Source organism: Bubalus kerabau, chromosome 10, assembly GCF_029407905.1.
Source record: "Bubalus kerabau isolate K-KA32 ecotype Philippines breed swamp buffalo chromosome 10, PCC_UOA_SB_1v2, whole genome shotgun sequence".
In the NCBI taxonomy this organism is placed as follows: domain Eukaryota; kingdom Metazoa; phylum Chordata; class Mammalia; order Artiodactyla; family Bovidae; genus Bubalus; species Bubalus kerabau.
Genome location: NC_073633.1, coordinates 27,484,459 through 27,494,070, shown reverse-complemented (window position 1 = coordinate 27,494,070; position 9,612 = coordinate 27,484,459). Strand labels below are relative to the sequence as shown.

Below are 9,612 nucleotides of genomic sequence, written 5' to 3'. Positions count from 1 at the left end.
ATATGAGATAAAACTTCATAGAGCTTCATATCAAAACCAAAGAGCACATATAAAAACTGATGTGTAATATTATGGTCTGTATTTTGATAAAAAATTTTATCAGTATCAGTTTCCTAATATATATGTAGTTATTATATTAATATATATCTATATTTTATAATATCATGCTGCTGTACAAGCTGTTGTGGTCATTCATGATCTCCTCTGCTTAGTTACAAATAATTTCAAGCCCAGGCATTCGTTGCCTGTCAGCACTCAGAAGTGAAATGGGACAGAAGAGTAGATGTCTCAGATAAATACAACCTTTCCTTTCTGCTTCACTCATTCATGAGTTACTTTGATCTTAAATTATGTGAACTGGCACTGTTTTAGAACTTGTCTCTATTTTCTTTTCTACTTGTCTATTTGCTTTTGTTCTTTTATATTAATTCATCTCTTACAGCAATGAAACCAAATGGAAGATTGACAGCTGCATTCCACATGGACATGAAACTGTGCAGAGAACTTCAGTCACCAGCTTCTGTGGGGTTGATAGGTACTAAGTGTTTGCAGTCTGTAGATATTGAGTTTCATAGGAGTGCATTATAGCATTACATCAGAGAAAACTCCAGCATGTCTATCTTAGCTTTATTTTACAAAGAGAAATAATAAAGAGTGACTAACAAGTGAGATGGAATACTCTGGACCAATGAGACAGAAAATGTGACATGATAATTCTAGGACACATGATCTAATAAGTACAATTCTACATTTAGAGGTAACAGGATTGAATACCCTGATCCCCCTCAAAGTCTAATGCATAAGAAGCAATATCAGATTTCAAAAGAATATTTTATTCCTGTTATAATTTCATTTAAATACAAACCACTGAATAGGCTCTGAAATTCAGATGGACTGATTTTTAAAAAATCATTTCATGTGGAAGTAATTTTATTTATTGAAAAATCTGAGTAGAGCCCTGGAACTCAGTTAAAAAAAAAAAGAGAGAGAGAGAGAGATACATTAATTATTTTGGATAAGATTGCTTTTTACCCAGAAGGCCTAAGATCTGTGAATATTTTAAAACAGTCACTAGATTCTGGATGGAGACAAGTAAGTAAAGGCTAATGAATGACTAATCAGTAGATTATAAGAATGTTTCATAGGCTATACAAAATTATATCTTAAACAGGATGGAAAAATCATTTTACTGAATAATTACTGATGTATGTCAACTTGTTTAACCTTCAGTTTCCCTCAATTCAAACCTTTAATATTAATTGCTTTCTTCATGCCCCTTTTCAGGATCTGCCAAACGTAATGACCAGGGAAAAATAGGTAGACAAAGTAAAGATTTGTGGTGACCCAGACAGTAGTCATATACTTAAAGCTATGGTTTTTCCAGTAGTCATGTATGGATGTGCAAGTTGGACCATAAAGAAAGCTGAGTACCAAAGAATTGATGCTTTTGAACTGTAGCATTGGAGAAAACTCTTGAGAGCCCCTTGGGCTGCAAGGAGATCAAACCAGTCCCTCCTAAAGGAAATCAGTCCTGAATATTCATTGAAAGGATTGATACTGAAGCTGAAACTCCAATACTTTGACCACCTGATGAGAAAAACTGACTCATTTGAAAAGACCCTGGTGCTGGGGAAGATTGAAAGCAAGAGGAGAACAGATGACAGAGGATGAGGTGGTTGGATGGCATCACCGACTCAATGGACATGACTTTGAGTAAACTCTGGGAGTTGGTGATGGACAGGGAAGCCTGGCCTGCTGTAGTCCATGGGGTCGCAAAGAGTCAGACAGGACTGAGCGACTGAACTGAACTGAGACTTTTTCCATCTGTGCACAGACCATGTGGTTGATCTACATAACAAACCCCACTTCCTGTCTTGGGGGAGAGTCACAAGGAACCCAGGTACTATGTATATGTGCTCTCAGGCACTTAAAGACACTGAACTCTCAGCTTGAGGCAGAATTAAACAGATTTGTGCAGGGTAATCCACGCCTCATGCCGCTCTCCAGCCTGTTCTGGGTGTTCCTGGCCGTCACCTTCTCTGGTAGGGATGCTCTCAAGCATGGGTGCGCGTGTTCAGGGTGAAAGGCCTGCACACAGGCGTGTGGTGCTTCACCGGGACTTGGGGAGGAAAGGAGGACTGGAGAAAAGCAAGCGTCTTAGGATTTCAGTTTAGTTTTTCTTTTTGGAGACCTAAATGAGTCTAATTCCTACACTATTTTATTCACTGCTTCATCTCTGTTTTCTGATTTTTTCCACAGGATCTGGTGTGGCCCAGAAAGTTACTCAAGACCAGCCAGACATAACCAGTCAAGTGGGGCAGTCAGTCACTCTGAACTGTCAGTATGAAGTCAGTTGGCACATGATCTCCTACTACATTTTTTGATACAAGCAGCTTCCCAGTGGACAGATGACTTACCTCATTCGTCAGTATTCAGAAGATGGGAATGCAAGGGATGGCCACTACTCTGTAAACTTCCAGAAAGCAGATAACTCCATCAGCCTCACCATATCAGCCTTACAGCTGGAAGATACTGCAAAGTACTTCTGTGCTCTCCATGAACTCACAGTGGTTGAAGTAATGGGAAAAGCTGAACAAAAACCCTAGAGCTTAATAAGAGAGAGTCTCCCTGCTGCAGGACTCCAGCTGAAATGCAAACCTGCAGATCCCAGCAAGAAATGGTAATCATGTGGTTGCTTCATCTGTGGTCTGGATCATAGAATTTAATCCTAAATAAAAGCTTCTTCCTTGTTATTTGATGTCCAGAGTAATTTTCTACTGTTAACATTCTCCTCTTGAATTTTTGACTTTAAATCAATCATACAGAACACGTGTAAAGTTGTCTAAACTTGCTCCATAAATAATTTAAAGTGATAGTTTCACTAAAATACACTCGTATCACAAATCTGGGTATAGTTACTTGGAATTGTCATAAAAATAATTTCCTTAGTCCTTTGTTCTTAGTCTTGTGTCACTGAAGGTACAATCAAAGAAGCAGAACCACCAGTGGTGTGGAATAAGAAATTAGTTATAAAGATTAGAACTCAGGTAATTGCTAGATCTGGTGGAAAAGTGTATACAAAACTGTTATCTTGTTATTTGATGTTGAAACTGAACTCATTGTTTGTCAGCTAGAGTAATATTTGAAGAAGAAAGTTGGATATAGACCAGAGCATGGACAAACTATGACTCATAAGGACAAACTAGAGCCACGAGGTAAATGGAAACCACAAAGACACACTAAAATTTGTCTATGTTTCACCTCCTTCAGTCTCACAGTAGCGGGTGACCTTAGGAGAAGTCGGTGCCATTTTGCATCATGCTACCTGCATACTTGGCCCAAAGAAAAGAGAAGATGAGGAGGAGGTTTGGTGGGAAGCGAAGGAGTTGTGAGTCAACAATAAGTTGAGCTATCAGATCAGCAGCAATATGAGTGAACAACCATAGTCCCTGGAGCCCTGTACCAACCTCCAAAACATAAAACCTATGGCTACTTCATCACAATCACCTTGCAAATGTTACACAAATTTCTTTTGTGGCCAACCCTAACCAGGAACAATACGGGAAGCACTTTCTGGGAAAGATATTTCCAGTTAGTTTAGATAGTACAAAGCTGCTACAGGACCCTCTTTGTTAACCTGGCATCCATCTGTACTCTCTTAACAACTTTTGAATTAAAAAAGTAAAACTATGCTTCTTGCTAATGTTGTTGTTGCTGTTCAGTCACTAAGTCATGTCTGACTTTTTGTGACCCCATGGACTGGAGCATGCCAGGCTCCTCTATCCTCCACCATCTTCCAGAGTTTGCTTAAATTCACCTCCCTTGATTTGGTAATGCTATCTAACCATCTCATCCTCTGCTGCCCCCTTCTCCTTTTGTGTTCAAACTTTCCCAGAACCAGAGTCTTTCCCAGTGAGTGGCTCTTCTCACCAAGTGGCCAAATTACTAGAGTTTCAGCTTCATCATCAGTCCTTTCAATGAATATTCAGGGTTGATATCCTTTAGGATTGACTGGCTTGATCTCCTTGCAGTCCAAGGAACTCTCAAGAGTCTTTTCCAACACCACAGTTCTTGCTAATATAATGTAGTAATTCCTCATTCAACCCAAAAGATTGTAACCTCATCCTGCAAAGATTATAGCAAGTTCATTTATCCATTTGGGAATGAAGTTATTTTCTTTTCTAGCTAAGCCACATTCTCCCATTGAATCCTTTATCTTCACTACTAAGTTATAATAAGATATAAGATTGACTTATATTAGCATACCTTATGTTACTCAGATCAGATCAGATCAGATCTGTCACTCAGTCGTGTCCAACTCTTTGCGACCCCATGAATTGCAGCACGCTAGGCCTCCCTGTCCATCACCAACTCCCGGAGTTCACTCAGACTCATGTCCATCAAGTCAGTGATGCCATCCAGCCATCTCATCCTCTGTTGTCCCCTTCTTCTCTTGCCCCCAATCCCTCCCAGCATCAGAGTCTTTTCCACTGAGTCACCTCTTCGCATGAGGTGGTCAAAGTACTGGAGTTTCAGCTTTAGCATCATTCCTTCCAAAGAAATCCCAGGGCTGATCTCCTTCAGAATGGACTGGTTGGATCTCCTTGCAGTCCAAGAGATTCTCAAGAGTCTTCTCCAACACCACAGTTCAAAAGCATCAATTCTTCGGCAATCAGCCTTCTTCACAGTCCAAATCTCACATCCATACATGACCACAGGAAAAACCATAGCCTTGACTAGACGAACCTTGTTGGCAAAGTAATGTCTCTGATTTTGAATGTGCTCTCTATGCTGGTCATAACCTTCCTTCCAAGGAGTAAGCTACATGCAGGCAAATGGGAGAGGGGAATTAAAATTGGTTAATGTAATACATAAATATATTTATATCAAAATGAAAAACAAATTCACATAAGTATTATTGTTCTCATTCCTGAAAATGACCACATGATTATAACTGGTATTTATAACTACCTCTTCTATTACCCATCCCATAACCTCTTTGCTCATAGAGAGCATTTCCACTCCCTGCCATACTTGACTTCCTATAAAACAATCTCCTTATTCAGGAGCAATGCTATGAGGAAAGCCATAAATTTGAATAAGGAATTCTGCAAGTCCACCACTCTGGTTTTGGCAGAAGATTGCGACTTTCACTGCAATGATTGAAGGCAAATTCAAAAATCTATTTAAGTGGAAACAATCTTGCCAATGCCCATGGACACTTTCCATATTGTATTCTGGGAAACATCATTAAGAATGATACCTAACTTCACATCAGAAGCAATAGAAGCCACCAAGGTAAAATATTAAAGAGAAAAAACAACAAAACTTTCAAGGTAGTATCTTATGAACATGAAAATGTATTTTTAAATTGTGTTTGTTATAAATCACTACTAAGAGTTTTGAAAGTCAGTGCACAAACTGATAAACTATATTTGCGATATGTATTTCTGAAAAAGGACTCAGATGAAGATTATGTTAAACAGAATATGTTAAAAGTTCCTCAAATCAATAAGAAAACAGATAAAGAGAATGACAAAATCTTGGAAAGCCAACTGAGAAATGTGATATCCAATAGGTAATAAATATATAAAAACTTTAATGAAAATAAAACCTTATCTGAGGGTTCCATCTGGGTCCTTTCAGTTTTATGAGTGTGTCAATGTGGCTAGGAGAATATGACCCCAGGGAATAGGGAAAAATAATGATTGTCTCCAGAAAAATAATTGATTAAGTGAATTTCCTAGAGGTTTCCATCATTGAACTGATGTGGAGTAAGAACAAACAGTAATAGGTCACAGACCTGGACATTGAAGGAAATGTAGGTTTTACTAGAACAAAGAAAGTTAGTTTTTATTAAGCTTACTCTTTGTCAGGCAGTGTGGTTTGCATTTCAGATTCATTATCTAATTTAAATATAAAAATCCTGTGAGGTAGGTTTCATTATTCTCATTTTTTTAATCTATGTGAAATGAGCCAAAACTCTCCTAACTGTGAAAAGCATCTCCAGCTTTTATTGCCAGCCAGGGTGTATCATTTTAGGGGGCTCCTTAGGAGCAAGATTTGGACTATGGAGAAGCACTTGACCCCAGAACATAGTGGCCAGATGTCTTAGTGGTGGTGACATTACTGGTTTAAACTGGAAGCTAAAGGGAACTAGGAACGAAAATGCCAAACCATAGATTCAATTGCCCCAGGATTAGTAGATGAGGAAATCATCCACTAACCAGTTAACAGTGCTGAATGCCTTAGTAAGTTTCTTGTGTAATAGTGTGCTGGGAAAAACAAGGGCTACAAAGAGGTTTTATTCCTTTAACACTCTAAGCTTGTTTCCCTATCAAGCCCTGTGCCCCTTGTCTTTGCTTCTCTACTGTGATGTTTGATTCTTGTTTAGTCACAAAGCTCTATCTGACTCATTCTCAGTGATAGTCACCTACACACTCCGCCATCAGTGAATTACAGCCTTTTGAGTCCTGGATGCCTGGACTACTTGCTTGGTGTCCTGTGATAAACATTGAATTTTGCTTTATATATATATATATATATATATATATATATATATATATATATATATATATATATCTTTATGTATATATGTATATATATATACATATATATATATGTGTATATATATATATATGCTTTATATATATATATCAACTGGTAAAGAATCAACTTGCAATGCAGGGGACACAGGAGACAGATTCAGTCCCTGAGTCAGGAAGATCCCCTGGAGGAGGAAATGCAACCCACTCAAGTATTCTTGCCTGCAATATCCCATAGATAGAGGAGCCTGGCAGGCTACAGTCCATGGGGTCCCCAAAATGTCGGACATGACTTAGTGACTAAACAACTATATATACACTAAGTTGCTTCAGTCATGTCCGACCCTTTGCAACCCTATGGACTATAGCATACCAGGCTCTTCTGTCAAAGAATACTGGAGTGGGTTGCCATCTCCTTCTCTAGGGGATCTTCCTGACCCAGTAATCGAACTCGCATCTTCCCCATTCCAGGTGGATTGTTCATCACTGAGCCACCTGGGAAACCCATTATATGTGTGTGTGTGTGTGTAGTATAAAAGATAAAAGTATTTCTAGAGTTCACACTATTCAAACTCTAAAATAAAAGGCTAAGTTGGACTCATTTTGATTTTTTTATCTAGATGTCAACATTTCTACCTTGCAAGCTTCTTCAGGCAATATTTATTTAATTTACCTAGTGGTCAATTGGCTTGGCCTCTATTTCAAATAATTATGATGGCTTTAGGTTTCAGGATTCTGCCTTATTAGTTGAAGGAATGCTCCCTGCTGTTGGAAACATATACTTCCTGGTTTGGACAAAGCCCCTCCAATATGTGGGTAAATTTACCAAGGAATTAGTAGTCTTATTAGAAATAAGCTGCATAGCAAATGAGCTTTTTTTTTTTTTCTTTTATACATGATTTTTTAAATTTTTATTTTATTTTTAAATTTTACATAATTGTATTAGTTTTGCCAAATATCAAAATGAATCCACCAAAGGTATACATGTGTTCCCCATCCTGAACCCTCCTCCCTCCTCCCTCCCCTTACCATCCCTCTGGGACATCCCAGTGCACCAGCCCCAAGCATCCAGTATCGTGCATCAAACCTGGACTGGCAACTCATTTCATACATGATATTTTACATGTTTCAATGCCATTCTCCCAAATCTTCCCACCCTCTCCCTATCCCACAGAGTCCATAAGACTGTTCTATACATCAGTGTCTCTTTTGCTGTCTCATACACAGGATTATTGTTACCATCTTTCTACATGCCATATATATGCGTTAGTATACTATATTGGTGTTTTTCTTTCTGGCTTACTTCACTCTGTATAATAGGCTCCAGTTTCATCCACCTTATTAGAACTGATTCAAATGTATTCTTTTTAAAGGCTGAGTAATACTCCATTGTGTATATGTACCACCGCTTTCTTATCCATTCATCTGCTGATGGACATCTAGGTTGCTTCCATGTCCTGGCTATTATAAACAGTGCTGCAATGAACATTGGGGTACACGTGTCTCTTTCCCTTCTGGTTTCCTCAGTGTGTATGCCCAGCAGTGGGATTGCTGGATCATAAGGCAGTTCTCTTTCCAGTTTTTTCAGGAATCTCCACACTGTTCTCCATAGTGGCTGTACTAGTTTGCATTCCCACCAACAGTGGAAGAGGGTTCCCTTTTCTCCACACCCTCTCCAGCATTTATTATTTGTAGACTGTTAGATTGCAGCCATTCTGACTGGTGTGAAATGGTACCTCATAGTGGTTTTGATTTGCATTTCTCTGATAATGAGTGATGTTGAGCATCTTTTCATGTGTTTGTTAGCCATCTGTATGTCATCTTTGGAGAAATGTCTATTTAGTTCTTTGGCCCATTTCTTGATTGGGTCATTTATTTTTCTGGAGTTTAGCTGTAGGAATTGCTTGTATATTTTTGAGATTAGTTGTTTGTCAGTTGCTTCATTTGCTATTATTTTCTCCCATTCTGAAGGCTGTCTTTTCACCTTGCTAATAGTTTCCTTTGATGTGCTGAAGCTTTTAAGGTTAATTAGGTCCCATTTGTTTACTTTTGCTTTTATTTCCAATATTCTGGGAGGTGGGTCATAGAGGATCCTGCTGTGATGTATGTCACAGAGTGTTTTGCCTAAGTTCTCCTCTAGGAGTTTTATAGTTTCTGATCTTACATTTAGATCTTTAATCCATTTTGAGTTTATATTTGTGTATGGTATTAGAAAGTGTTCTAGTTTCATTCTTTTATGAGTGGTTGACCAGATTTCCCAGCACCACTTGTTAAAGAGATTGTCTTTAATCCATTGTATATTCTTGCCTCCTTTGTCAAAGATAAGGTGTCCATATGTGCGTGGATTTATCTCTGGGCTTTCTATTTTGTTCCATTGATCTATATTTCTGTCTTTGTGCCAGTACCATACTGTCTTGATAACTGTGGCTTTGTAGTAGAGCCTGAAGTCAGGTAGGTTGATTCCTCCAGTTCCATTCTTCTTTCTCAAGATCACTTTGGCTATTCGAGGTTTTTTGTATTTCCATACAAATTGTGAAATTATTTGTTCTAGCTCTGTGATGAATACCGTTGGTAGCTTGATAGGGATTGCACTGAATCTATAAATTGCTCTGGGTAGTATACTCATTTTCACTATATTGATTCTTCCAATCCATGAACATGGTATATTTCTCCATCTGTTAGTGTCCTCTTTGATTTCTTTCACCAGTGTCTTATAGTTTTCTATATATAGGTCTTTAGTTTCTTTAGGTAGATATATTCCTAAGTATTTTATTCTTTGCGTTGCAATGGTGAATGGAATTGTTTCCTTAATTTCTCTTTCTGTTTTCTCATTGTTAGTGTATAGGAATGCAAGGGATTTCTGTCTGTTGATTTTATATCCTGCAACTTTACTATAGTCATTGATTAATTCTAGTAATTTTCTGGTGGAGTCTTTAGGGTTTTCTATGTAGAGGATCATGTCATCTGCAAACAGTGAGAGTTTTACTTCTTCTTTTCCAATTTGGATTTCTTTTATTTCTTCTTCTGCTCTGATTGCTGTGGCCAAAACTTCCAAAACTATATTGAA

At 38.1% G+C, this 9,612-nt stretch overlaps 1 pseudogene; it reads left to right on the top strand.

Moving 5' to 3' along the window:
* The first annotated feature begins 1,993 nt into the window (after positions 1–1,993).
* Positions 1,994–2,606, top strand: LOC129620759 (T cell receptor delta variable 1-like; annotated as a pseudogene).
* The last annotated feature ends 7,006 nt before the right edge of the window (positions 2,607–9,612 follow it).